Below are 26,258 nucleotides of genomic sequence, written 5' to 3' on the forward strand. Positions count from 1 at the left end.
TTATCTTCAAAGGAGCAACTGTAAGACCGACAGCTGACTTTTCAAAAGAAATAATGCAAGCCAGGAGACAAATGTTTTCCTCATCTTTCTGTAGGAAAGTAAGTTCTGTACTAGAATTCTATACTCAGTGAAAGTATAAAAGAAGAAGAAAGCTTAACTAAGGATATTTTCAGGCAAACAAAAACAAAACCAATCACCAGCAGATCCGTAAAGGAAATAGTAAGGAATGATCCTAGTTGGAAGCACAGAGAGGCAGGAAAGAATGAAGAAATGTCAACAGAGTAAGTGTGTGGGGAAATCTAAATGGGTACTGATTGAAAACAACAACAATAATATATTTTGTAGGATTTATGGTCATGCATAACAATATCACCTAAGGCTGGAGGCGGTAAATTGAGTTCAAGTACTATAGGATACTTGAATTGTTTGAGTAGTGTTAAAGTCGTTTTTATAATATATTCTAATAAGTCAAGGATAGGTGTTGTAATCCCTAGGGTAAGCATGAAAAGAATAGTAAAAGAATGTATAATTAATAAGCCAATATGACAAAAATTAACTGACAAATATGTAATTCATTCAAAAAAGTCAAGAAGAGAAAAAGAAATATAGAACAGGTGGGATAATAGAAACCAAGTAGTAATATGGTAGATTTAAACCAAATAGATTTAAACAGTAATAATAGTATGAGTGGACTAAATACTGTAATTTAAAAACAAAGATTGTCAGACTAGATTGAAAGAAAACAAGTACATGATGCCTACAAGAGACACACTTAAATATGATATATGATGGAAAAGGATACATTATTCAAATACTAAAGGAAAGCTGTTGTTGCTATATTAATACCTGTAGAGTAGACTTTAAGACAAAAAGTATAACTAGAAGAATACTTCATAACAATAAATGATTAGTTCATGAGGAAGATATAAAAATCTAAATTGATATGTACTTAATAACATAGCCTCATAATACATACAAAAGAAATGACAGAATTATAAGGACAAATTGACAAATCTATAATTATAATGGGTAACACACTTCTCTCAGCAACTGATAGAACAAGTAAATAAAAATATTGTAAGGATGTAGGAGAGCTCCACAAAATTATTCATAAAACTTTAATATGTATTGAACATTGCATCTAACAAATCTAGCATACACATCCTACTGAAATGAATATGAGACTTTAAAAAATTTACTATATGCTGGTCATAAAGCAAGTTTCAACAAATTTTAAAGGATTGAAATCATGCAGAATTTGTTTTGTACCACAGTGGAATGAAGCTAGATTTCAATGATAGAAAGAAACCTACAAAAATGTCCAATGTTTGGAAATTAAGCACTAACCTTTAAATAACAAATAGGTTATAGAATAAATTACAATGGAAATTAGAAAATATTTTGAAGTAAATGAGAAAAATATGAAATAGCAAAACTTGTGGGATACATTCATTCCATGCCTAAAGAAAAATTTATAGCTTAAATACATATATTAAAAAAGAAGAAAGGCTGAAAAATCAATAACCTAACCATACACCTCAAGAAGTTTGAAAAACAACAACAAATTCTGCCCAAAGAAAGTATACTAAAGGAAATAATAAAGGTAAGAACTGATATTAATGAAATAGAAAACAAATTTAGGGAACCAAAAAGCCAAGATTTTTTTTTTTTTTTTTTTTTTTTTTTTTTTTTACGGTACGCGGGCCTCTCACTGTTGTGGTCTCTCCCGTTGCGGAGCACAGGCTCCGGACGCGCAGGCTCAGCGGCCACGGCTCGCAGGCCCAGCCGCTCCGTGGCATGTGGGATCCTCCCGGACCGGGGCACGAACCCACGTCCCCTGCATCAGCAGGCGGACTCTCAACAACTGCGCCACCAGGGAAGCCCAAAAGCCAAGATTTTTGAAAAATTAATAAAACTGAGAAACCCTGAAAAATTAAGAAAAGAGGAGAAAGGCATAAGTAACCAATATCAGGAAAATAAAAGGGGACATTGCTTTAGATTTTACAGATATTAGAAAGGTAAGTGCATATTATAAAAAACATTAACCAAAATTTTTGAAAATTTAAATGAAATAGACACATTTCTAGAAAAATGCTTATGCAAATGAAAACAACAAGAAATAGAAAACCTAAATATTCCTATATCTATTAAAGAAATTAAATCTTTTTAAAAAAAGAAATTAAATCTTAAATGAATACATATTCCATGTTGGGGGGAGGGGTGACTACAAATCAGATGGCTTTACTAGTGAATTTTATTTAATGTGTAAGAAATAAATAACCCTAACATCACACAGATTGTTTGAGGGTAATGGAAAAGGGGGAACACTCATTTTATGAATCCAGCATAACCTCAGTACCCATAACCTGACAAGAATATTACAAGAAACAATTTTCAAGACAATTTCCTTCATAAATATAGATGCAAAAATCTGAAAGAAGATAATAAACTGAATCCAGTGTTGTACAAAAAGAATATACATCATACTTAAGAAAATTTTAATCCAAAAATTCAAGTTTGGTTTAACATTTGAGAACTGATTAACTACTCTGATAGAATACTGAGGAAAAATTCTATGAACCTCTCAACAGATGCAAAAGCACATTTGATAAAATCCAATATTAATTTTTCTTTATAAATAAAAGATATCAATTATATCTATGAAGATGCTATAGCAAACATCATACTTAATGGTTAAATGCTGAAAACTTTTCTCTGAGTTTGGGGATGAGATCAGTACACCTGCTAATATCCTATTCAACATTGTATTGAAGGTCCTAGTCAGAGCAACAGTTAAGACAAAGGATGAAAAACAGAATAATTGGAAAGGAAGTAACAAAACTGTCATTACTGAGACTGATGTGTCTTCTGTATATAGAAAAATTTTCTACAGTGTCTAAAATTTATATTAAAATATGGGGGTCCAGGATTAGCCAGGACAACATTGAAGAAAACCAAGTTTGTGGACATACCGGATATCAAAGTACATTATAAAAGAAGACAGCGTGACATCAATGCAATGCCAAGCAAATGGATAAATGAAAGGTAAGAGTCCAAAATCAGACCTATATCATTATGCACATTTAATTTATGAAAAAGATTGTGGTGAGAGTTGTCAGGGAAAGGATGGTCTTTTGAATACATGGTGCTGTGTTAATTCAATTCCCATATGGAAAAATGAATTTGTTCCCAGGTGGATTTTATATATAAAAAGATAAAGGAGACAACATAGGAGAATATCTTCAAGAACTTGGGGTAGAGTAATACTTCTTAAATAGAACTCAAAAAATATTAATGATAAAAAGATGGATTAATTGGACTGCATTAAAAATAGGAATGTCTGTTTATTCAAAGACTCTATTAAAGGAGAGAAGGAAAGCCATTGAGTGGGAGGATATATGCAACACATTTAACCAATAAAGGACTCTATCCTGAATATAAAAATAACTCCTATAAATCAGTACAAAAAATACAGACAACCCAATAGAAAAATGGGTAGAGAGCAGAGGAGCTTTACAAAACAGGATATCGAAATGGCTAATAAACACAAAAAGTTAACCTTGTTAATCATCAGGGTAATACAAATTAAAATTACAGTGTGAGACAGTAGTACCCCCACCAAAATGACAAAATAGACAAAAGGGAAAAAGAATCCTAATTCCAAATATTAGTGAGAATATGGAGAAACCGGATCTTTCATACACTGCTAGAAGGAACATAAACTGGCAGAAGTACTTTCAAAAATTGTTTGGTAATACCTAAAACCAGTAATTTACTCCTAGGAATGTTCCCAGTAGAAATATATACACATTTGTAACCAAAAATCATGTACAAAAATGTTCATAGCTCCATTATTTATAATACCTCCCCAAATGGAAACAACCCAAATATCTATCAATAAAAACAATAAATAAATTGTGGTATTTTTATATAATAGAGGTGGGAGTGAAGGATAGCCTCGACTAGGATGGTAGTGGTGGACAGGGAGAAAGATGGATTGGCACGTCTTATAGTCAGAGTTGGTTGGTCAGGGTGATGAATCAGTGTGGTGTAAAGGAAAGATTGGAATCCTGCATAACTTCTAGATTTTGGTTTGAGCAAAGAATTATTTCTCTAGGTCGGCACAAATCATCGAGCTGATCTCCGTGTGCTAGCAACAGCTTCCCACTAGCCATCCATTTTACATTTGGTAGTGTATATATGTCAATGCCACTCTCTCACTTCGTCCCAGCTTACCCTTACCTTCCATGTCCTCAAGTCCATTCTTTACGTCTGTGTCTTTATTCCTGCCCTGCCACTAGGTTCATCAGTACCGCTTTTTTAGATTCTGTATATATGCGTCAGCAGATGGTATTTGTTTTTCTCTTTCTGACTTACTGCATTCTTTTGTTTTTTTTTTTTTGGTACGCGGGCCTCTCACTGTTGTGGCCTCTCCCATTGCGGAGCACAGGTTCCGGATGCGCAGGCTCAGCGGCCATGGCTCACGGGCCCAGCTGCTCCGCGGCATGTGGGATCTTCCCGGACTGGGGCACGAACCCATGTCGCCTGCATCGGCAGGCAGACTCTCAACCACTGCGCCACCAGGGAAGCCCCCTAACTTACTGCATTCTTTATGACAGATTCTAGGTCCATCCACCTCACTACAAATAACTTAGTTTTGTTCCTTTTTATGGCTGAGTAATATTCCATTAGGGAGGCACAAGAGGGAGGGGATATGGGGATATATGGATACATATAGCTGATTCACTTTGTTGTACAGCAGAAACTAACACAACATTGTAAAGCAATTATACTCCAGTAAAGACGTGGGGGAAAAAAATTCTCACTATTTCTATTACGCTGTCATCTCTCATCTAAACTGCAGTCCATCTCCCTGCTCCCACCATTGCCTATTATCCTATTTTCCACATAGCAGCTCAGAATGATCTTTTTACTCCTCCTGCTTAATACTCTCCAGTGGCTTCTCATATACTTAAAATGATGTACAAACTCTACTGTGCCCCTGTTTACATGGTCTACCCCTGTCTAGCTCTGTGACATCACCATATACCACTGTTCCTCCTGTTAAACATGCTCTAGGCACACTAACTTCTTTTTGTCCTTTAAAGCAAGTTTACTCCTGCTTTAGAATCCTCTCATTTGCCTTGACTGGTTTCATCTGTCATTAAGATCCCTGCTCAAAAGATAATTCCCCGAGGGGCATTTTCTAGCCCTCCAATCTAAAGTACTCTCCTCCTAACTTTACTATATCACTCTCTTATTTTCTTCATTGTTCTTATCACTATTTGAAATTTTTATTCATTTATTGTTACTGAAAGTCTCCCCCTACTAAATGTAAGCTCCCAAGAGTAGGGAGTTTACGTTGTCCACTGCCACATAATCAGCCAAGAGCAGCACTGGGCAAATAGAAGGTAGTTAATATATATTTGTTCAGTGAATGGATAAATAGATAATCCAGCGGTATTAAGAGAGTAGCCTTGCAGAAAGCAAAGTTATGCCCTCATTTTCCTTCTATGTCAAAATAAACTTTTAGTAACGTTGCCACTAAAAATAAAGAACCCCAAACATCCAGAACTTGTGGCCTCAGACCACACATACATCCAGATCTCCACCTTGCTTAAGAGCAAGTAGACAAGGTTAGATGTATTTCCTCTTACTTACTTCCTTCCTTCACCAGAAGAGCAAGTAGAATGTAGCCTGAAGGAGCTTGCTGTGTGCTGAAGTCTGGGATAATGGCCTTTTTATAGCAGGTCCATCCAGGGAGGAGCCATCTTCTGTAGGTTGGTCTGATTCATTCCTAACCAAACCCAGATCCACCCATAGCTCCACCTCTATTATTTCTCTAGCAATGTGTTTGCTTCCCAACTTCTTCATGTCCTCATCTGTACTTGTCTTGCCAAGTTCCAAATTTAGCTTTACATTATTCTCATATACTGGAGATTTTATGGAAGGTACACTTTGGCTAGCATGGGTTCTTAGTGTGCAGGGTCCACACCTTCTAGGTTTTGTTGTGGTTGTTGTTACCCCTGCTTTGAATGGTGGGTGGTTGATAACTATCTATTGATAAGTGTACTTCCTTATCCTTGTTTCTAGAGGAGTAGAATATACATTTCTGAAAAACTTAAATTCAATTTATATTTAAGCAAACATCACAAGCACCTACCTGCATGTCCCTTTATATCTATGAATTCCATCTCTGAATCCTGAGAGAACTTGCCATGATGAATGTTGATCTTCTACAGAGTATGCAATTCAGAGAAGGTAGGCAAATTTAATTTTGACTTTCCAAAATTGAACAAGAAAGGGGGCTCTTGAGTTAGAAGCAGTGATCACTCTGAGCTGGCATGAACTTATTGGGCAAGAATCATTACTCTTATTTTCAAGTTTATTACATTGGGGTATCAGAGACATGCTCTATTTACTCTTCCTGTGGGTTAAACTGTGGATTTTCTCATTAACCTCGTAAATATACAGGAGACACCTATCTTTGGCCTCTCTCTTAATTTCCAGACTGTATGTTGAACAGATTACGTTTCCATTTGGATGTCCCCTAATTAGTTTAGTCCATACTGTTCAAAACTGAACTCATTATCGTGCCTTATACCAAAATATACCATCCTCCAGAGGTCCACATATTGGTCAGTGACATCTCCATCCACTGAGTGTCTAAAACCCCGCAAAGTCATTTTCCATTTCTCCCTGTCTTTAGCCCTCATGCGAATGTCATGACATGTCACTTTTACCTAGACCAGTATTCTTAATATGCAGGCCTGTTCTCTATATCTAGTGCAGCAATTTTAGTTCTAGACCTCACCATCTTTGGATTGGACATTAATAAAAAGTGTCCTAACTAGCCCTTCCATTATTAGCCTGCCTGATTCATCTTTTACTCTTATCATATCATTCCTTCTGGTGACTCCTGCTTGCCTGGAAAATTCCAAATTTCTTTACTTGACATATAAGCCCCTTCACAGTAGGAATGAATTTGTATCTTTTTAGCTGCTTCTCTTATCACCTGTATTTTATGGGAAAGTCACTCTAGCCTGATCCACATTCCTCGCATGTTATTTTAATGGTCCACCACTGTTCAGATTCTCTACATGCTGTCCTTACTACCTGGGGGAGTCCCTCAACCTTAGCTTCTCTTTATCCTTTAAGATCCTCCAAAATCACCACGTCCTTCATAAAGCCTTACCTTACATCTCCAGATGGATCGCTGTTCCCACACATACTCTGTATTCATCTCTCTTATAGCACTGGTGATATTTTATTTTAATTATTTACTTATGTGTCTGTAGTGCCCAGTGCCCCTTTTTTTTTTTTTTTTTTGGCGGTGCGCGGGCCTCTCACTGCTGTGGCCCCTCCCGTTGCGGAGCACAGGCTCCGGACGCGCAGGCTCAGCGGCCATGGCTCACAGGCCCAGCCGCTCCGCGGCACCTGGGATCTTCCCAGACCCGCAGTGCCCCATTTTGTGTTTCTTCTCACCCTGGTATTGACTGGGTCTTGAGTCATCTTTTGTGTTCTTGGGCCCTGTAATAGTTCCTGAGACATGATCAAATAAACGCAAGGGTGGGATGGTTGTGGGGGTGGGGGTGGGTGGAGAGGTGATCTTGTTTTAGAGTCAGTGAGGTATTCATATGCCTGAATTTTAAAAACTTTGTTTAATGCCCTCGTTTTTAACCTTAAGAGACCACCAGTTCTTTCTTTTCTTTTGTGGAACATTAGTTAACATCCACAGAACACAGGTCTTCATTTTCTCCTCTTTTCTTCCTGGGTTTAATTGTCTTTTTGTGCCAGGAGTTATTGTTATTGTCTCTCTCTTACCAGGCTATAATAATGGTAGTAATCTATATTGCATGCCCATCATGTGCCAAGAATGTGCTAAGATTTTGCACGTATTTCTTCTAACCCTCAGAACAGCCCTGTGAGGGCATTATTATTACCCGTAATTTTGAGATGAGGAAACTGATAATGATGGGGTGCACAAGGTTACCTAGCGAGTAAGTTACAGACCAAAGATTCAGTCCCAGGTCATTCTCACTCCAACTCCCACATTACTCCCAGTACACCACATTGCTTTGGGTGTGAGCTTTTCTTCTTTTTTTCTTAGCTTTATTTATATTTTTGGTAATTTAAACTGGTTTCTCTCAAAGTGCCCTATGTCCTGGGTGACCTTAACTGTGGAAATCGTTTGCAGGGCCAGCAGTGTGAGTGAGCTGAGAAAAGTGGAGTCTAGAGAGTGGCAAGGATGGGGTAATCTGGGATCTGATGTTTCACGCCCAGAAGACACAAATCTTACAGATTCCTATCAATGTAGAGGGCAGTCCTAGTAGTCTGCTCCAGGATTGTTTTCTTGACCATGTTATGATCATTATATTCCAGCCAATAACTTGCATGAAAATGTGGGCAGAGGGACTTCCCTAGTGGTCCAGTGGTTAAGACCCCACGGTTCCAATGCAGGAACCGTTCAGGTTCCTTCCCTTGTCGGGGAACTAAGATCCTGCACGGTGCAGCCAGAAAAAAAGAAAAAAGAAAAACAAAAGAAAATGTGGGCAGATGGCAAATATTTTTAGGATAGACTGAAGATCCAAGGAGATTTTAGCATGTCACACAAATAGCTCAAATTTAATAAAAGTGAATCTTACTGAAGTAAAAGTAAGATTCTGACTTTGGTTCTAAATTAAACTTCCCAAGGACAGGGTAGAAGCCATGAGTAAAAGAAGGGGTATTGTGGTAGTGGCAGTGTGATGTAGTAGCCCAAAAGGTAATGCTATTTCAGACTGCATTAAAAGCGCACATTAATTAGAACAAAATAAGTGATGGTGTTCTTCACTCAGCACTTGTCAGATTGTTTCTGTAGCTTTTTAATTCAGTTCTGACACCCACTTCTCAATAGGGATGTTGTCAAATTGTTATGTGTTCTGAGTGAAGTAAATAGGGTGATTGGCTAGATAGGTGGTAAAGGGAACCGAGTGAGAAGCAGATGGTGGGAGAAGAATATCTGTTTTCAATGATACGAGAAGCTCTTATTATGCTTGGGTTGTATAAAAACTCAGATAAATAGGTAGAAACTGTAGGGAAGCGTATTTTGGCTTAGTATAAGTAGGAACATTTTAATAGTCAGAATTGTCCAAACATGAAAAGAATTATCTTTGGAGATGTTTCTCTGTGACTGCGTAGAGAATGTGGAATTGGATGAGCTGCTGGCAGTCAGTTAGCCTAGGCTCCTCACATTGTGGGTGACGACCAGGAGGTCAAATGTTGCATGGCTGATTAATCAGCAATTCAAGACCTGGCCTCCAACTCAGATTTTTCACTCCAAATGCACTTTGTGTTGCACCAGGTTACATCTGTTACTGGGAGATGAGCATGAGACAGGGATATTTTGGAGGGTCATTAAGTAGAGGAGCACTGGGGGGATGTCTGATAAATCCCTCTTTCCACCTGAGAGCTGTGATTCTATGATTCAAGTAAATTTCTTTGCCTGACTTGATTACACTCAGCTCATACGGCTATTTGATCAGTGCAGTTTACTAACTGCAGGGGTAACAGGACTATCAATTCCACTTTATAGTGGAATTTCCACTGTACCCTATATATACATGGGGTATGTTTTCATATTCCACTTCCTGCAAACAGACCTGATCCCTCTTGCATATTAGCTTTTACCTTTAAATACCAAAGGATTTCCCCCCAAACCCTTAAAATTACTGACCATGGAATAGTAAACTCTGGGATGTGGGGCATCTTCTCTATCCTCAGAGAGAACTTATCCTTTGCCTTGCCGTTACCAGACAGTGAAATGGTTTCAGAGGCATTTTAGGTGTCCACAGTTACATCTTGTAGCTACAAGGATTTGTTATGGGATAAAGAAAATGCCCCAAATGTCAGAGTTATTGACAAATCAGAAATTATAGGATTTCAATTGCAATTATTCATTAGTGGTTTTCCCTCCCTTTTCCTATCCAATGGGCTAGAAAGGCATTATGCTGCCATATGGCCTCTGGGCTCCTTATGTGGGTCAGGTTGTCACAATTCAAGGGAACAGCCCTTTGAGATGTGTGACTGAGGCTGTAGGAGTGAAAGGGAGTTGGAATTTGTGGTTAAATGATTTCCTACAGGAGTTGTAGTCATTTCCTGGGAGGTGCTGTTTTGGAGGTGGAGTCTTTCCAGGTTGAATATTCTCTTGAATTCCTTGGTGTAGTTGTAGCTGATGTTCCTGCTTAGCTATCCAGTGGTGGAGCAGTATCTCCACCTTTACTCATAGCTTGTATTTACCAAGACAATAGTAAAAGAAAGTAATGTTGAGCCCAAGGAAAAATTTCAAGTTCCCAATAGTGACCTCAGGTTCTTCTTACTTTAATCTTGTGTGTGTGTGTGTGTGTGTAACACATCATTCCAGCTAATGCAGATGCAAGAGTCACACACACACACACAAAAATGAGAATATGTGTGAGAGAGACGGTCACAGAGAAAACAATGATTAAAGACATGTCTTTTGAATAGTGGGGAAATGTTTCCCAGGAGCACTTACACCAATAAGATGTTACTTTTCAAAAAATCATGGTGATTTGTTACACCCCTCAAGTACAATGCAGAGATGGCCAGAAGCTTTCTAGGGTGAGATGGGAGTAGCATCTATGCAGTACTGTGTTATATGAAAGTTTTCTCTAACAATTAGGGACAAAGTAAGAAGAGAAAAAAATAATAGAAGAGATGATACAAATGAAACTGATCATCTCATTGTAGTTAAAGAAAAAGCCTTCATGACTTAATTTTTGAATGGTTATGAACAGAGAGATTATGAAATCTTCAGAGTGGTCACATCGGCAAAGACTAGTATCAGCACTAAAGGATTGACTAGTCCCCTTTCCATGTTCCATAGAAACTGAATTTTGATAACAGGGTGGTGCAGTATTAGGAAACTGGAAAAAAAGAATCCAGGAGCAAGCTAGGACAGAGACATTATAGCCATTATGACCAGACTTCACCAATATCACCTGTTCAGATGGGGTCTAGCATACGCCAGTAATTACAGGAGAATGTGGAAGATCGGGAGAGGCTAGAACTTGGAATAAGCTCCTACTCCCCTTCTTACATGCTCCCTTTATATATAGGGATATTATAGACAGAAGATAGATTAGAGTGTATTCTGGAGGGACAATTTCTGCAGGTGTCAGAGGGAAGTTCAGATGAAGAACAGGTCACAGTATTCAGGGATCATTCAGTCATTCAACAAACATCTGTTACCAGCTGACTACCTACCAGTCATCATACCTGTCATGGGGTCATCAGTGAAGAAGTCATGCTCCCTGTCCTCAAAGGGTTCATAATCTAATGAAGAAAACATATATATACAATGTGATATATGTTATGGTGAAGGTATTTATAAACCATAATGGAAAGACAAATGAGGAAGCAGTTCATTTTCTTCCACTTTTTAACTTTTCCCCAAACCTTATTGAGGAATAATTGACAAATATAATTGTATATATTCAGGGTACAGTGTGTTGATCTGATATAAATATAAACTGTGGAGTGAATACCAAGATCAAGATAATTAACACATGTATCACCTCACATAGTTAACTCTTTTCTTTTTGTGGTGAGAACACCTAAGATCTACTCTCAGCAGGTTTCAATTGTACAATACCGTATTAACTATAGTCACCATGCTGCACATTAGATCCTCAGGACTTATTCTTCTCACATCTGAGAGTCTCTATGCTTTGACCTACGTCTCCCCATTTTCCCTATTTCCCCTACTTTCCAGCTCCTGGCAGCCACCATTCTGTTCTCTGTTTCCATGAACTCAACTTTTTTTAGATTCCACATATAAGCGATACTTTACAGTATTTGTCTTTCTTATTTCACTTAGTGTAATGTCCTTTGCTTCATCTGTGTTATTACTAATGGCAGGATTTCCTTTTTTTATGGCTGAAAAATATTCCATTATATATATAATGTATAAATATATATATTTTATATCAAATTTTCTTTATCCATTCATATGTTGAAGAACATTTAAGTTGTTTTTATATCTTGGTATTGTGAATAATGCTGCAATGAATATGAGAATATCTCTTCGAGATACTGATACTTCAGTTAAATACCCAAGAGTGGGATTGCTGGATTATATGGTAGTTCTATTTTTAGTTTTTTGAGGAACCTCCATAATGTTTTCCACGGTGGCTCTATCAATTTATATTCCTACCAACAGTGTATAAGTGTTGCCTTTTCTCCACATCCTCAAAACTTATCTCCTGTCTTTTTCATAATAGCCATCCTAACAGGTATGAGGTGATATCATGGTTTTGCTTTGCATTTCTTTGTTTATTAGTGATGCTGAGCACCTTTTCGTGTACCTATTGGCTATTTGTATGTCTTTTGGGGTAAAATATCTATTCAGATCCTTTGCCCACTTTTAAATTGGATTATTTGCTTTTTTGCTGTTGAGTTGTGTGAGTTCTTTATATATTTTTACATTAACCCATTATCAGATATATGATTTGTAAATATTTTCCCCCAACTTGTAGGTTGCCTTTTCAATGTATTATTTGAAGTTCTAGTTTGATGCAGTCCCTCTTGTTTATTTTAGCTCATTCTCCTTTAGAGAGTTGCAAAGGAGATGACATCTGAGCTGAGTTTTAAAGATTGCATTTATTGGATTTTGTGGGACAGAACATGGGAAGATTGACCTGAAAGGCCATATGGAAAGGTTTCAAAAGCCATGCTAAGTCATGTGATGTTATCTTATTTACATTGGAGAACAACTGAATTTTTTTTAAGTAGAATTTTTAAGTAGAATTTTAAGTAGAAAAGTGACAGAATCAGATTTTTATTTAGTAAGAATAACTGTAGGAGTATGGATGGTGAATTGAATTTGATACAGGCAAGGGTGCAGCCAGTTTGAAAAAAGAGGGGAGATAATGAGGTACCAAACTAAGGTGTTGGCAGTGGGATTGAAGAGAAGAGACATTTCAGAATTAGAGCTTGACAATGCATTGGACACAGAAGTTGAGGGAGGGAATAAAACAAGAGGCAATAGGTTAGAGTTTTGGCAACAGCTGGTGTAGGCAGACAGGTTAGGGAGGGGCTGGCAATAGCTGGTGTAGGCAGACAGGTTAGGGAGGGGCAGCCTCAGTAAAGTAGGGTCTGACAGGTGGACAAAACTCAATGATTGAGAAGCCAGGAATAGGAGATTTAGATGGAGAGGTGATGGGGAGTTGGTATCAACAATATCAGTTCACGGGTAGCAGGATTTTAATTTTGGAAGTAGGGAAGGCAGAAAAATAAAGAAGAGCTCCTAACATGGGACACTCCAGGACCAGGAGCCAAGCAGAGACCTAGTTATCACTACTGAGAGGGATCAAAGCCAGAGTAGTAGAACAGGTGACCTGATGTTGATTCCTGAACTTTGGGGAACTTCCATTCTTAAATTCCTCCTGCTGAAGGTCAGTACTTGTTCTGGGTGATGAGGGATCTCACTGAACTTCCAGTACCTGAAGACCCCTCTAACTGCTCTGCACCCACTTTTTTATCAACTTGGACATTGGTTCCCCCTTGCAAATCTTCTGGTTACTCATAATTCACCACCTACACTCTGTAGATTAGGCACATGTTTGGCTAATAATCTCCGTGACTCTTGGTGTAGCCCAGCTCCAGATACTGACTACATCACACCCCTATCACCCAGGTGTAGTTGGGGGAGGGCCCGGAATAATGTATGCGGCTTAGCTATAGGGCCAGAAGTCTAATAGTTTGGGGACTGATGGGTTCAGAAGGTGAACATCAGAACCACTCTGGCATATTATTTATAATTTCTGCTTACAGCAAAAGTTAAAAGCAGTCATTCAGACTCTAAATTACCGTATGTCCAGAATCACTGAGACCGAAGGCTCCAAAGTCCTTAAATGTGACTTCGTGAGATGAATAATGCTCTTTTAACCTCATAGATTTCCTCATCAATGGTGATCTTGCTGAAGTAGAGATGGACTCTTGGCCCACCAACATTTCTACTTGTTTTACCAGTGTTGCCTAAAGTATGACCAGATTTTCTCAATTTCTAAGAGCATTCATTTCAAGGGATTTATCTCATTTTAGGATATCTTAACAACTTGAGGCAAAGTCCTCCAGGGCTGTATCAGACATCTTTTCTTGGCATCCTACAGTGTGGATTATCAAACCAGTGTGTTAGTCTGGAACCTAGATCTTCTGTCTTTGGCTTTTTTCAGGATGACTTTTCTGCTCTGCTGTGGCAGTCCTTGAGAAATTGAAGTATTTTTTGTTCTCAATTTGTGTTTAACCATTTAAACCCATATTTCCCAGATTCTGCCTCTTGAACTCATTCTATCATTTTTCTAACCCGGCCATCAGTTACACTTGCAAAGTATACTCTGGTAGTATTTCATATATATCTGTGCTTAAAGCAGTTCATAGAAGACTATTTGCAGTTCTTTTTATAGTATGAATTTATTAATCCTCAACTAATCACTTCATTTTCTCCATGAAATTCCTAATTATAAGAACTTTTCAGATGAGGTACATGAAAGGATTGCATTGAAATAACACTGTGGTCACAATATTGGTGCCTAATTGGTGCCCAGATCCCAAAGTCCATGGTATAGTGTTGAGAGCCCAGTCTCACAAGTCCTACAGACTGCCTTTGACTATTGGCTCCTCGAAGTACCAGCTCTGTGATTTTGAGCAGATTTCTTAACCACCTTTTTTTTTTAATTAAAAATTTTTTTTAATTTATTTTTTACATATTTATTTTTGGCTGTGTTGGGTCTTCGTTGCTGCACGTGCCCCCCCACCCCCAAGCTGCGGCGAGCAGGGCCACTCTTTGCTGCCGTGTGCTGGCCTCTCACTATGGCGGCCTCTCCCACTGTGGAGCACGGGCTCCAGGTGCAGGGGCTTTAGTAGTTGTGGCGCACGGACTTAGTTGCTCCACGGCATGTGGGATCCCCCTGGACCAGGGCTCGAACCCATGTCCCCTGCATTGGCAGGCGGATTCCCAACCACTGCACCACCAGGGAAGCCCTTCTTAACCTTCTTGACTCTGTTTCCTCATCTTTAAAGTAGGGATAATAATACATAATATGCATGGTTGTCAAGGATATTAAGTGAATTATATGTCAGTGGTCTGGCACTTTGCCTGACATTATAGCAGGTGTTTAATAAATGACAATTACTAATATTATGTTATTATGAAATCTTAACAGAATTGATAACTCAATGTGACACATTCTTATTTTGATTTTTTACACGTGTTTTCATCAAGAGAGAAGAGCATGAAATATACCTCTTTTCATTTTTCTTCAATATTTGATCCCCTTTCCATGAGAATGTGGAGGTTATTGAAAGGTGCAGGGTGGTCTGTTGGATGGCTTTACTAACTCTGGGAGATCAGGGAGAAGGTTTTCATCTGTTTTAGGAAAAGAGTAGCTTTAAGGGAACAGTGAATGGTAAATGAAAATACTAAAAAAAAAACTTGGTGAAAATTACTCTAGGTACATTTATTATTTGTCTCCTTTCTGTACATTCCACCTTCTGCAACAGCGCCTGATTTTCACGTCAGAATTCACCCATTTCCCATTCTTATTCCATGTGGTTGGGTGGGGTGGAAGGTCTAGCTTTGACTCTGAGGTGAAGAATGTCTCTTGGATATAATTGGTAACAGTTAAGTGGGCATGTAACCTGGGCTGATTCAGGCAGAGTGAATCTCAGGACCCTTGTGGGAACCACCAGTAAAGAGATATCATTCCATGCTCCCCCACCCGCTACACCTTGAGCTTTGAACCTGGAAGCATGTAGTCTGAACTACTGCAGCCATCTTGCAACTATATGTCAGCAGTCTGCCTGAAAATAGAGTCAGCAGAGAGGAAAGCAGAGCTAGAAATTAAGAGACTCCCTCAACCCTGATGATACCATTTGAGCCTTGGATTGAGTACTGTCTGCAAGACCCATGCAGAACTTTTAGATTACATGAACCAATAAATTCCCCTTTTCATTTAATAAAGTTTGAGTTGAATTTTTCTGTTACTTCAGATGGAAGTAGAACTAACTGCTATAATTGCTATTTGCTTTTTACTGTGTTCTGAACATATAATAAATATAAAAAACATAGCAACTAGGGCATGTTAAGGAAAGAGTGATAATAGAGAAAGGGGAGGAGGAGGAAAAACAAGCCCTCCCTGCCAACTCTTTCATGGCTTCCTTTTCCCTCCAAACCAAAGACTGAACCAATATTCGTCACATTATACTTTTTTTTTTAAGGATATATTCTTTTGTGAGCAAGAGTAGGGGCCTGCCTGAGGATGTTGGAAACCTGCTTCTGGAACCCCTGCAGAAAGAGGAGTGTGTGTCTGTGGCTCCTGCCCTGTCCAACATTGGAAGCTACCTGGCAGTCTAAGCATGGTTCCTATTTAGAAGATGATTTAATTTTCCCTTGTCTAACTTTCCTTTTATCTTCTGAAGTCAGAGATCCAGAATCCATTTGTTCTTAGGTCTTTTATTCTTTCCTGTGCCTTCACTCTGCCCAAGGTGTTTTCCCCTTCTCATAGACAGTTTTGTGATCTTATAATATTACTTTTCATAGACTTTGACCCCAGACTTTCTGCTGACTTGAGACCATCAATGCCCAGGACACCAAGGACTTTTTTCTTCTTTTTTCTTAAATTCCAGTTGTAGAGATTTGAGTTAATCATGTTCCTCACTTCATGGCATATTATCCTTTTTTTTTTTTTTAACAAGAAAAATGCTAAGCAGTGTGTTCATGGCCAAGTACAAAGTCAAATCCTCAATTTCAATTTACCACCATGTTATCAATTCTAGGATATGGTAAGGCTGTTATATTTGGCTAGAAAACCGGAATTCCAGTTCAATAACAAATTGTGTTGAATTTTATTGTAAGGATTAAAGATGTCTAACTCTAAAGGTCTAGTAACTGTCCTGTGAAACTAAGATAACTCTTTTAACTTAAAAATTTATATTATACATTGGATCAATTTATTTATCCATGCATTCATTCATTTAATTTATATTTGTAGACCAATATCCTTATTGGTCTATGCAGAGTTTTTTGGAATGGTTGATTGATTGATTAACTTATATCCCCATTCTTCAGTCACATTCCTCTGTCCCTCACCCACTAGACAATTGTTCTAATGAGTTTACTGTATATCTTTTAATTTTGTATATGTTCTTTAAAATATGCATTGTTATTTTTGTGTGCATGTAGTTTTCTTTTATGTAAGTGCTATTATGTGGTAGATCTCATTCTGTTTCTTACCTTTTTCACTTAGCATCCCTCCTGCTCTATGTATATCTACCCCATTGCTTGTAACTGTGCCACCGATGTGTACCTATCTGTATAGTTATGTGCTTCCCCAGTAATGGACACTCAGATGGCTTGCAATTCCCCAGTATGAAAAACAATGAATATCCTTTTATGTTCATTAGGGATGTTTGAGAAGTGTTTTCTGAGGCTCTAAACACAAAAGTAGAGTTGCCTGGTGGTAGGGTATGTGTATGCTTGATTTGACAAAATACTGAGACCGCTCTTTGCAACAGCTGTACTACTTTACTTTTCTACCCAAAGTGTTTCCTAAACCCACATACACCCCAAGCGACACCTAGCTTATCTAGTCTATTTCACTGTTATTTCCATTTGTGTTTCCCTAATTAATAAGTTTGAGCATCTCTGTGTATGTTTCTAAAGTAATTTGATTATCTATTCCATAAATTGCCTGTTCAAATGTATTTCCCATTTTTCTGTTAATTGTTTTAGAAAGAGTTCCTTGTATATTCTTATATTAATCCATTGTTGGATGTAGACCCTGCAAGTAATTTCTCCCAATCTGTTACTTGTCTGTTAACTTTGTCATGGTGCCTTTCACTGAACAGAAATCTTTAATTATGTTTTCATAAAAATAATCACTATTTTAAAAAATGTGTGTATATAAAGTTCTGTCGACAGTGTCCTTTCCTACCCAGAGATTACAAAGTTATTTTCCTCTATTTACTTTATAGTTTTATGTTTCTCATTTAGATCTTTATTGCATTTGCAGTCTACCTTTGATGTAGTTTTAGGTAAAGATCCAATTTTATTTTAATCTATAGCATGAACTAGGTTTGCAACTCCATTTATTAAGTAATCTGTCCTTCTCCCACTGATATGTGGTACCTGTTTTATTGTATATTAAATTCCCATATAAGCAAGGTTATATTTCTAAGCTCTCCATTATGTTTCACTGATTTATTGTTTGCAATAATATCACACATTTTTATTATTCTGACTGTGGTATTTCTCAATACCTCATAGGACATATTCTTCCTTTTTGCTCTTTTTTTGAAATGTTGACATACTTATTCATGGATCTTTATTCTTCCATAAAAATTTTAGATAAAGTTATCACCTTTCTCAAAAAACTTCAAAAATATTTGAGGTATTTATGATTGTATTAAAATTATAGATTAATATGGGATAAATGGATATATTTATAATATTGTCATCACAACCAAGAGATGGGATGTCTCTTAATTTATTCAGATGAACTTCTATGTTCTTTATTAGATTAAAAAATTTTCTCCCTGAAGGTATTATGTATTATCATTAATTTCTAGTTACATAGTATTTTTGTTGCTAGTCTGAATGATATCTTGTTTTTTAATACACTTTTTGATTGGTTACTTTTGGTGAGAAAGAAATGCTTTTAATTTTTGTAAGTTGACCTTACTCATAAACTTATTGAATTATTTTATTAATTGTAATAATTTGCTGATTGTATTTTTTTTCTAGCTAGAGGATCATATCATCTGCAAATAATGATGGTTTTCTCTCTCTCATTCTTTCCCCCAATCAATATACTTCTCCCTTCTTTTTCTTTATAGCATTGGGCAGGATACCTCATATTTTGTTAAATACTAACAGCAATATTGTCCCTGATTTTATTTCTGAAACGAATGCCTCTAAACTTCCTTCATTATTATGAGATATACTGTAAGTTTTTGATGTGTAATCTTTGCCAAGTTGATAAACTTCCCATCTACTTCTAGTATGAGTTTTTAACTCTGATATGCATTGAGATTTTTCAAATACATTTTCTACTTTATTGAGATAAACAGATTATTTTTCTCTTTTAGCATATTAATGTGGCAAGTTACAAAGGTAGATTATCTGATTTTGAATCACTTTTGCATTCTTGGTATAAACCTTGGTTGATCATGATATTATTTTAAAATGTGCTGTCAGATATGGTTACCTAATATTTTATTTATAATTTTTTGGATATACTTTTATAAATTATATGGGATTATAATTTTCTTTTATTGTAATACTCATATCTAGTTTTAGAATAAAGATTATACTATTTTATAAAATTAGCTGGGTAGCTTTTACTCTTTTTCTTTTCTGAAAGAATTTGTATAATATGAACTAAGTCTTTAAAATTCTGGTAAAACTCACTAAATATCTTGTTGTGAATTTATTTTAAGGTAGGAAGAAAAGACTTTCAATTATTATTTAAATTTTTTCAATACTTATTGGCCGACTGAATTTATTCTTGCATCAGTTTTGGCAATTTATATTTTTCATAGGAATATATCCTTTTAATCTCAATTTTCAAATGTGTTACCTTATGTTCAGTGGTCACGTCTTCTTTTATATATTTGCTATATTTGTATCTCATCTTTTTTAGTGTTATATCAGTGTTGGCAGAGCTTTGTCCATCTTATTAATCATTTCAAAGAAATAGCTTTTTTAAATTAATCCCCAATCCCTTTGTTCTTTAATTCATTGATTTCTGACTTTATTCTTTTGTTCCTTCTTGCTCTTTTCCCATGCCTTTATCTGAATGTTTAGCACATTTATTTTTACCTTTTTTTTTCCTGATACGTATATTTAATGCCATGAATTTCCCTCTAAGAACTGTTTGATATCTGTTCCACAAATTTTGATATGCAGTATTAGCATCATAATTTAGTTCATAATTGTTTCTCCATTCTCTTCATAATTTTTTTTAACCCAAAAACTAGATGGATTTGCCTGATTGAGCTATCAGTTTCTGAGAGAGCATGTTAAAATTTGAAAATCATATTTATTTATTCATCTATTTTTCCCTGGAATTGTTTTAGTTGTCTGTTACATTTTAAGCCTGATTATTAGGTACCTATATATTTTGACAGTTATGTCTCCTTTGTTTTTTTATATTTTCCAAAATATCTTTTTCATATACTAAGAATTCTACTCCAATTTTATTTGGTCCATATTTGCTTGATTTATTTTTTATCATTTTATTTTCAACCATTCTGTGCCTTTGTCTTAAGCATGTCTTTTGTAGACACCATGTGTTGAATCTTTTTTGTGTTATCAAATCTGAAATCCTCTGTCATTTCATTGGTTAGTTTAGACCATTTACATTTTTGAAATTATGGTAATAGTAAGACATTTCTGCCATCCCATTTCATACTCTTCCTTTGTAGTTTTTTCCCATGATAAAATGAGTGGTTTTAAATTATAACCTTTTATATTAATGGATATAAACGCTGGAGAAATAAATAACTGATATTTAGCCATATATTATTTACTAGAGATATACATAAAATAAAATTATAAATAAAGGATAAAAAGAGAGGGATGGAAATGATATGCCACATAAACATTAAAATTAGTATCAGATAAAATAGAATTAAAAGTGGAACATACTGGTAATTAGAGGTATAACATATTGGTGAAAGGAAAAATTCACAAAAATATCTGCGAAGAACTTTTAACACCTAATACTTTGTTTTGAGGTATATAAATTAAGAACTAATTAAAATAAAGAAAAAAATGGAGAAGTCTACAATTATAGTAGGTGGCCTTCATACTTTTGTTAGAAGTCAAAATCATCAAGTGAAAAAGATACAGAAGACTTGAATAATACAGCTAACAAGCTTTTATAGGTTAGGAGATATATATTAAACTCTGCTTTCAACAGAGAATACACGTTCTTTTCAATAGCACATGCAAAATTAATAAAAGTTGATCATATACCAAATTACACAGGGAGTGTCAACAAACTGCAAAAATTGGATATAAAAAATACCACATTAATTTACTACAATAAAAAAGTAGAAATCAACATTGAAGAATAGGTAAAACAAAATAAAAACCAAATATTCCATATATCTGGAAATGTTAAAATCGCACATATAGAAAACAACATATAGAATTCTAGGTACTTCATGAGACACACAGAAAATAAAAATGGAGATGAAAAAATATTTAGAATAGAATGACCACTAAAGCAGTATATTTAAAATCCATGAAATGCAGGTAAAAAACTCAAAGGAAAATTTACTGCCTTAAAGATATTAACTGCAAAGAAAAGTGTAAGAACGTAAACTAAACTTTCAAGTAGAAAAGGAATGGTGAAACAAGCCCAAAAGAAATAGAATGAGGAAAATAATAAAGATAAAAGCAGAAATTGATAGAGAAAAGTTATATTTCTCCCCCAAACCATGGGCATTCTTTTAAAAGAATAATAACATAAATAAAGAGAATAACCATAAAAATGACTTTAAAGAACAGTAAAAAAGCTAAGGGGGGGGGGTCTTTCCTGGTGGTACAGTGGTTAAGAATCCGCCTGCCAATGCAGGGAACATGGGTTCGAGCCCTCGTCCGGGAAGATCCCACATGCTGTGGAACAACTAAGCCTGTGCACCACAGCTACTGAGCCTGCACTCTTAGAGCCCGTGAGCCACAACTGCTGAGCCTGCGTGCTGCAACTACTGAAGCCCACGTGCCTAGAGCCCGTGCTCTGCAAGAAACCACTGCAATGAGAAGCCTGCACATTGCAACGAAGAGTATCCCCCACTTGCCACTGGAGAAAGCCCTCGCCAAGCAACGAAGACCCAACACAGCCAAAAAGAAAAAAAAAAGCTAGCAGGAATAGCTACAGGTAAAATAATGATTTTAAAATAAGGTGGTATGAGCAATTAAATACTAATAAAGTTGAAAATGACATGGATACTTTTCTAAGAAAATATAAACCACCAAAGTTAGCCCAAGAAACCTATTTCTGATTCTTTCTATTTTGACTATGAGAGACTGACTATTCCAAGCTCTCCGAAGGCAGGATGCCTAGTACTTTTTTGAGCTAGATTTGCTAAACCTTCAAGAAATATTGTATATGAACTATTCCAGGGCACAGAGAAGAGTGAAAATTTCTCAACCAGCTTTTTCAGGTTAGTATAACCTTGACATGAAAATTATAAAAGCCCTAGGAAAGAAAACTATAGATCAATTTTACTTATGAACACAGAAGTGCAAATATCCTAATAAAATATTAGTGTATCAAATCTAGGAGAGTATCAAAAATATTTAATAAGGACCAAATGAAGTTTACCAAAAGATTGAAAGATCAGTTCAGTCTTTGAAAATCAATCATACAATTCATAAAATAAATTGAAAAGAAAGGAGAATATCTATATAATCATCTCAATAGATTGAAAAAAAGCATTTGATAAAATTCAAAACTTATTTATGGTAAAAATTTCAGCAAACTAGGAATAGAAGAGAACTTCTTTAATCTGATAGATGTTATTTAATAGAAACCTATGGCAAACATTATACTGAAACATACCATTGATAAGACAAGCATGCCTGCTATCAATACTAATACTTCATAGTCTTAACCAATAAGAAATGAGTTAGCAATTCCACTTCTGAATAGATACCTGAAAGAGTTGAAAGCAGGTTCTCAAAGAGCTATTTGCATACTTAAGTTCATAGCAGCACTTTTCACTATAGCCAAAATGTAGAAACAACCCAAATGTCCATTGACAGATGAATGGATAAATAAAACACAGTCTCTGCATACAATGGAATATTATTAAGCCTTAGAAAGGAATGAAATTCTGACAGAATGCCAAAACATGGATGAATCTTAAAACAATATGCTGAGTGAAATAAGCCAGACACAAAAGGACACATATTGTATGATTTCACTTATATGGGGTACCTAGAGCAGTCACATCCATAGAGACAGAAATAGTCTGTCTCTGGAATAGTATGTTAGAGGTAGCATTTCAAATACATGGGGAGAGGACGTTATTGAAAATGGCATGATGCAATTTTCTACTGGTATGTTAAAACCAAATAGATACCTCTATAGAATGGTGGTTGTCAGGGGTTGAGGGGAGGGGGAATGGGAAGTTATTATTTAATGAGTATAGAGTTTCAGTTCTGGCAAATGGAAGTGTTCTGGAGATGGATGGTGGTGATAGTTACACAACAATGTGAATGTACTAATTCCACTGGACTGTACAATTAAACTCCGTTAAAATGGTAAATTTTATTTTATGTATATTTCACTACAATAAAAGTAAGAAATGAGGCATAAATATGGAAAAGGTAGATAATTCACTTATCAGTTTCAGACAAAATGTACCCAAGAAAATTAATTGAAAAATATTCAAAGAAAACAATAAAGTACAGCACATTAACTAAATATACAATTAGCATAAACAAATTAGTAGCTTCCTAAAAATTGCCAATTCAAAAATATAATAGAAAAATCCCATGTACATTAACAACAAAAATATAAAGTGTCCCCAAGTAAACCTAATGAAAAAGTGCAATATCTTTATAGGAAAAAAAATTTACAGAGGGATATAAAAGAAAACCTGAATAAATTGAGAAATGGTTAAATGGTCAGTTGTCTCCAAATTAATAAAAAAATTAAATGCAATTCCTTTTAAAATCCTTCAAGGATTTTCAGTAGAATCTGACGAAATGATTCTATAATTCATGTACAGTATAAGTATAAAGGAAAAGTCAATATATCTTTGGAATAGAAGAACAAAGTGTGGAGAAATTAGCCCCTAGTGATCTAGACATTTTAAAGTTTTAATTGTTAAAGAATGGTGTGGAAGGGCAAATAAACAATGGGGTAGAGGAGAAAGCCAGAAACAGACCTACCTATAGGGATTTTGGAATAGTGTGTTAGAGGTAGCATTTCAAATACATGGGGAGAGGACATTATTGAAAATGGCAGGATGTAATTTTCTCCTGGTATGTTAAAACCAAATAGATACCTCTATAGAAAATCAGATCATGCCCCATACAAAAATAAATTCCAGATGGATAAAGGACCTAAACCACAACCACAACCAAAACAAAACTAAGAAAATAAAACTCTTAAATTATTTGAAGATGTAAAGGAATGAAAAATATCTTTTGTTTCTAGGAGAGAAGGTTTTCTTGAATATGTCCCCCAAAGCTGAATTCATAAAGAAAAGGGTAGGGCTTCCCTGGTGGTGCAGTGGTTGAGAGTCTGCCTGCCGATGCAGGGGACACGGGTTCGTGCTCACCGGCTAGGACCGTGAGCCATGTCCGCTGAGCCTGCACGTCCGGAGCCTGTGCTCCACAACGGGAGAGGCCACAACAGTGAGAGGCCCGCGTACCGCAAAAAAAAAAAAAAAAAAAAAAAAGAAAAGAAAAAGGTAGATACATTTGGTTACATAAAAGTTCCAAATTTGTATTTGACAAAAGACACTCTAAGTTAAAAGAAAGCTTTGAATTGGAAGAAAATACCAGCAACATATTTAACAAGTAATGTGTTGGTATTCAAATTACATTGAGATAACCTAGATAAGATAACCTAATAGTAAAAGGATCAAGGATTAAAATAAGTATTTCATAGAAAAGAAAACTCTTTACACGTCTTTTCACCTTGTGTATCCCTTAGCTAATATTGTAATCATAGTTATTTTCACTACTTTTGTATTTTAACCTTTATACTAGCTTTATAGATGGTTAATCAACCACCTTTACTATATATTTACCTTTCCAGTGAGATTTATCCTTTTTTATGTTTTATTATTAGTAATTAGCACTGTTCTTTTCAACTTAAAGAAATCTCTTTAACATTTTTTTTGTAAGGCAGTTTAGTGGTAATGAACTCTTTCAATGTTTACTTGCCTGGAAAAATCTTTGTCTCTTACGTAGTTGTGAATGATAAGTTTGTAGAGTAGAGTATTCTTTGTTGGAAGTTTTTTCTTTCAGCACTTTGAAAATATAATGCCACTCCCTTCTGGCTTGCAAAGTTTCAGCTGAAAAAAAAACCTGCTAATAGTCTTATGGGAGTTCCCTTGTACATAACAAGTTGTTTTTCTCTTGATGCTGTTATGATTCTCTCCTCATCTTTAACTTTTGATATTTTAACTATAATGTATTTTGGTGTGGGTCTTTTTGGATTCCTTTTAATGTGACTCTCTGGGATTCCTGGATCTGGATGTCTGTTTTCTTCCCCAGGTTAGGAAAATTTTCAGCCATTATTTCTTCAAATAAGATTTCTTCCCCTTTAAAGATGTAAAATGTGACATCAGAAACATAAAATATAGGGGCAGGGAGATTAAAACTGTTGAGCTTTAAAATGGGATGAAACTTAAGTTGTTATAAAATTAAAAAGGGCTGTTAAAGATACACATTGTTGTATGTAAGCCTCATGGTAACCACAAAGCAAAAACCTATAGTAAATATATAAAAGATAAAGAGAAAGAAATATAAGCATATCACTAAAGAAAATCATCAAACCACAGAGGAAGAGAGCAAGAGAAGAAGAAAGGAACAGAGAAGATGTACAAAAACATCCAGAAAACAATTAACAAAATGGAAGTAAGTACATACTTAACAATAATTACTCTAAATGTAAACGCACCAATTTTTCCAATTAAAAGACATAGAGTGGCTTAATGGATAGAAACAGGACCCAGCTATATGCTGCCTACAAGAGACTCACTTTCATTTTTAAGTTTTATTTATTTACTTATTTATTTATTATTAGTTATGCCACACAGCATGTGAGATCTTAGTTTCCTTACTGGGGATCGAACCCGTGCCCCCTGCAATGGAAGCTCAGAGTCTTAACCACTGGATCACCAGGGAAGCCCCAAGAGACTCACTTTAGATGTAAGGAAACACACAGACTGAAAGTGTAGGGAAGGAAAAAGGTATTACATACAAATGGAAATGAAAAGAAAGCTGAAGTAGCTATACTTATGTCAGACAAAATAGACTAAAGCAAAGACTGTAATAAGAGACAACAACACACACACACCCCAAAAAACAAGCTCACAGATTCAGAGAGCAGATTTGTGGTTCCCAGAGGTGGAGGCAGTGGGGAGGAGAGTGAGAGAAATGGGTGAAGGGGGTCAAACATTAAAAAAGTTTTAAAAAAATCTATCTATGTTCAAGCTCAATGAATAGTAAC

At 35.9% G+C, this 26,258-nt stretch overlaps 1 protein-coding gene and 1 long non-coding RNA gene across 2 annotated transcripts in view; one reads left to right on the forward strand and one right to left on the reverse strand.

Moving 5' to 3' along the window:
- LOC137212611 (filaggrin-like) overlaps window positions 1-26,258 on the reverse strand; it is an 83,335-nt gene that overhangs the window by 41,988 nt on the left and 15,089 nt on the right.
- On the forward strand, window positions 1,678-19,386 carry LOC137219361 (uncharacterized). The gene is made up of 3 exons (XR_010941088.1): window positions 1,678-2,018; window positions 2,928-3,045; window positions 16,279-19,386. It is a non-coding gene; the product is annotated as an uncharacterized lncRNA (long non-coding RNA).

This window comes from Pseudorca crassidens, chromosome 2 (assembly GCF_039906515.1).
Source record: "Pseudorca crassidens isolate mPseCra1 chromosome 2, mPseCra1.hap1, whole genome shotgun sequence".
Taxonomy (NCBI): Eukaryota; Metazoa; Chordata; class Mammalia; order Artiodactyla; family Delphinidae; genus Pseudorca; species Pseudorca crassidens.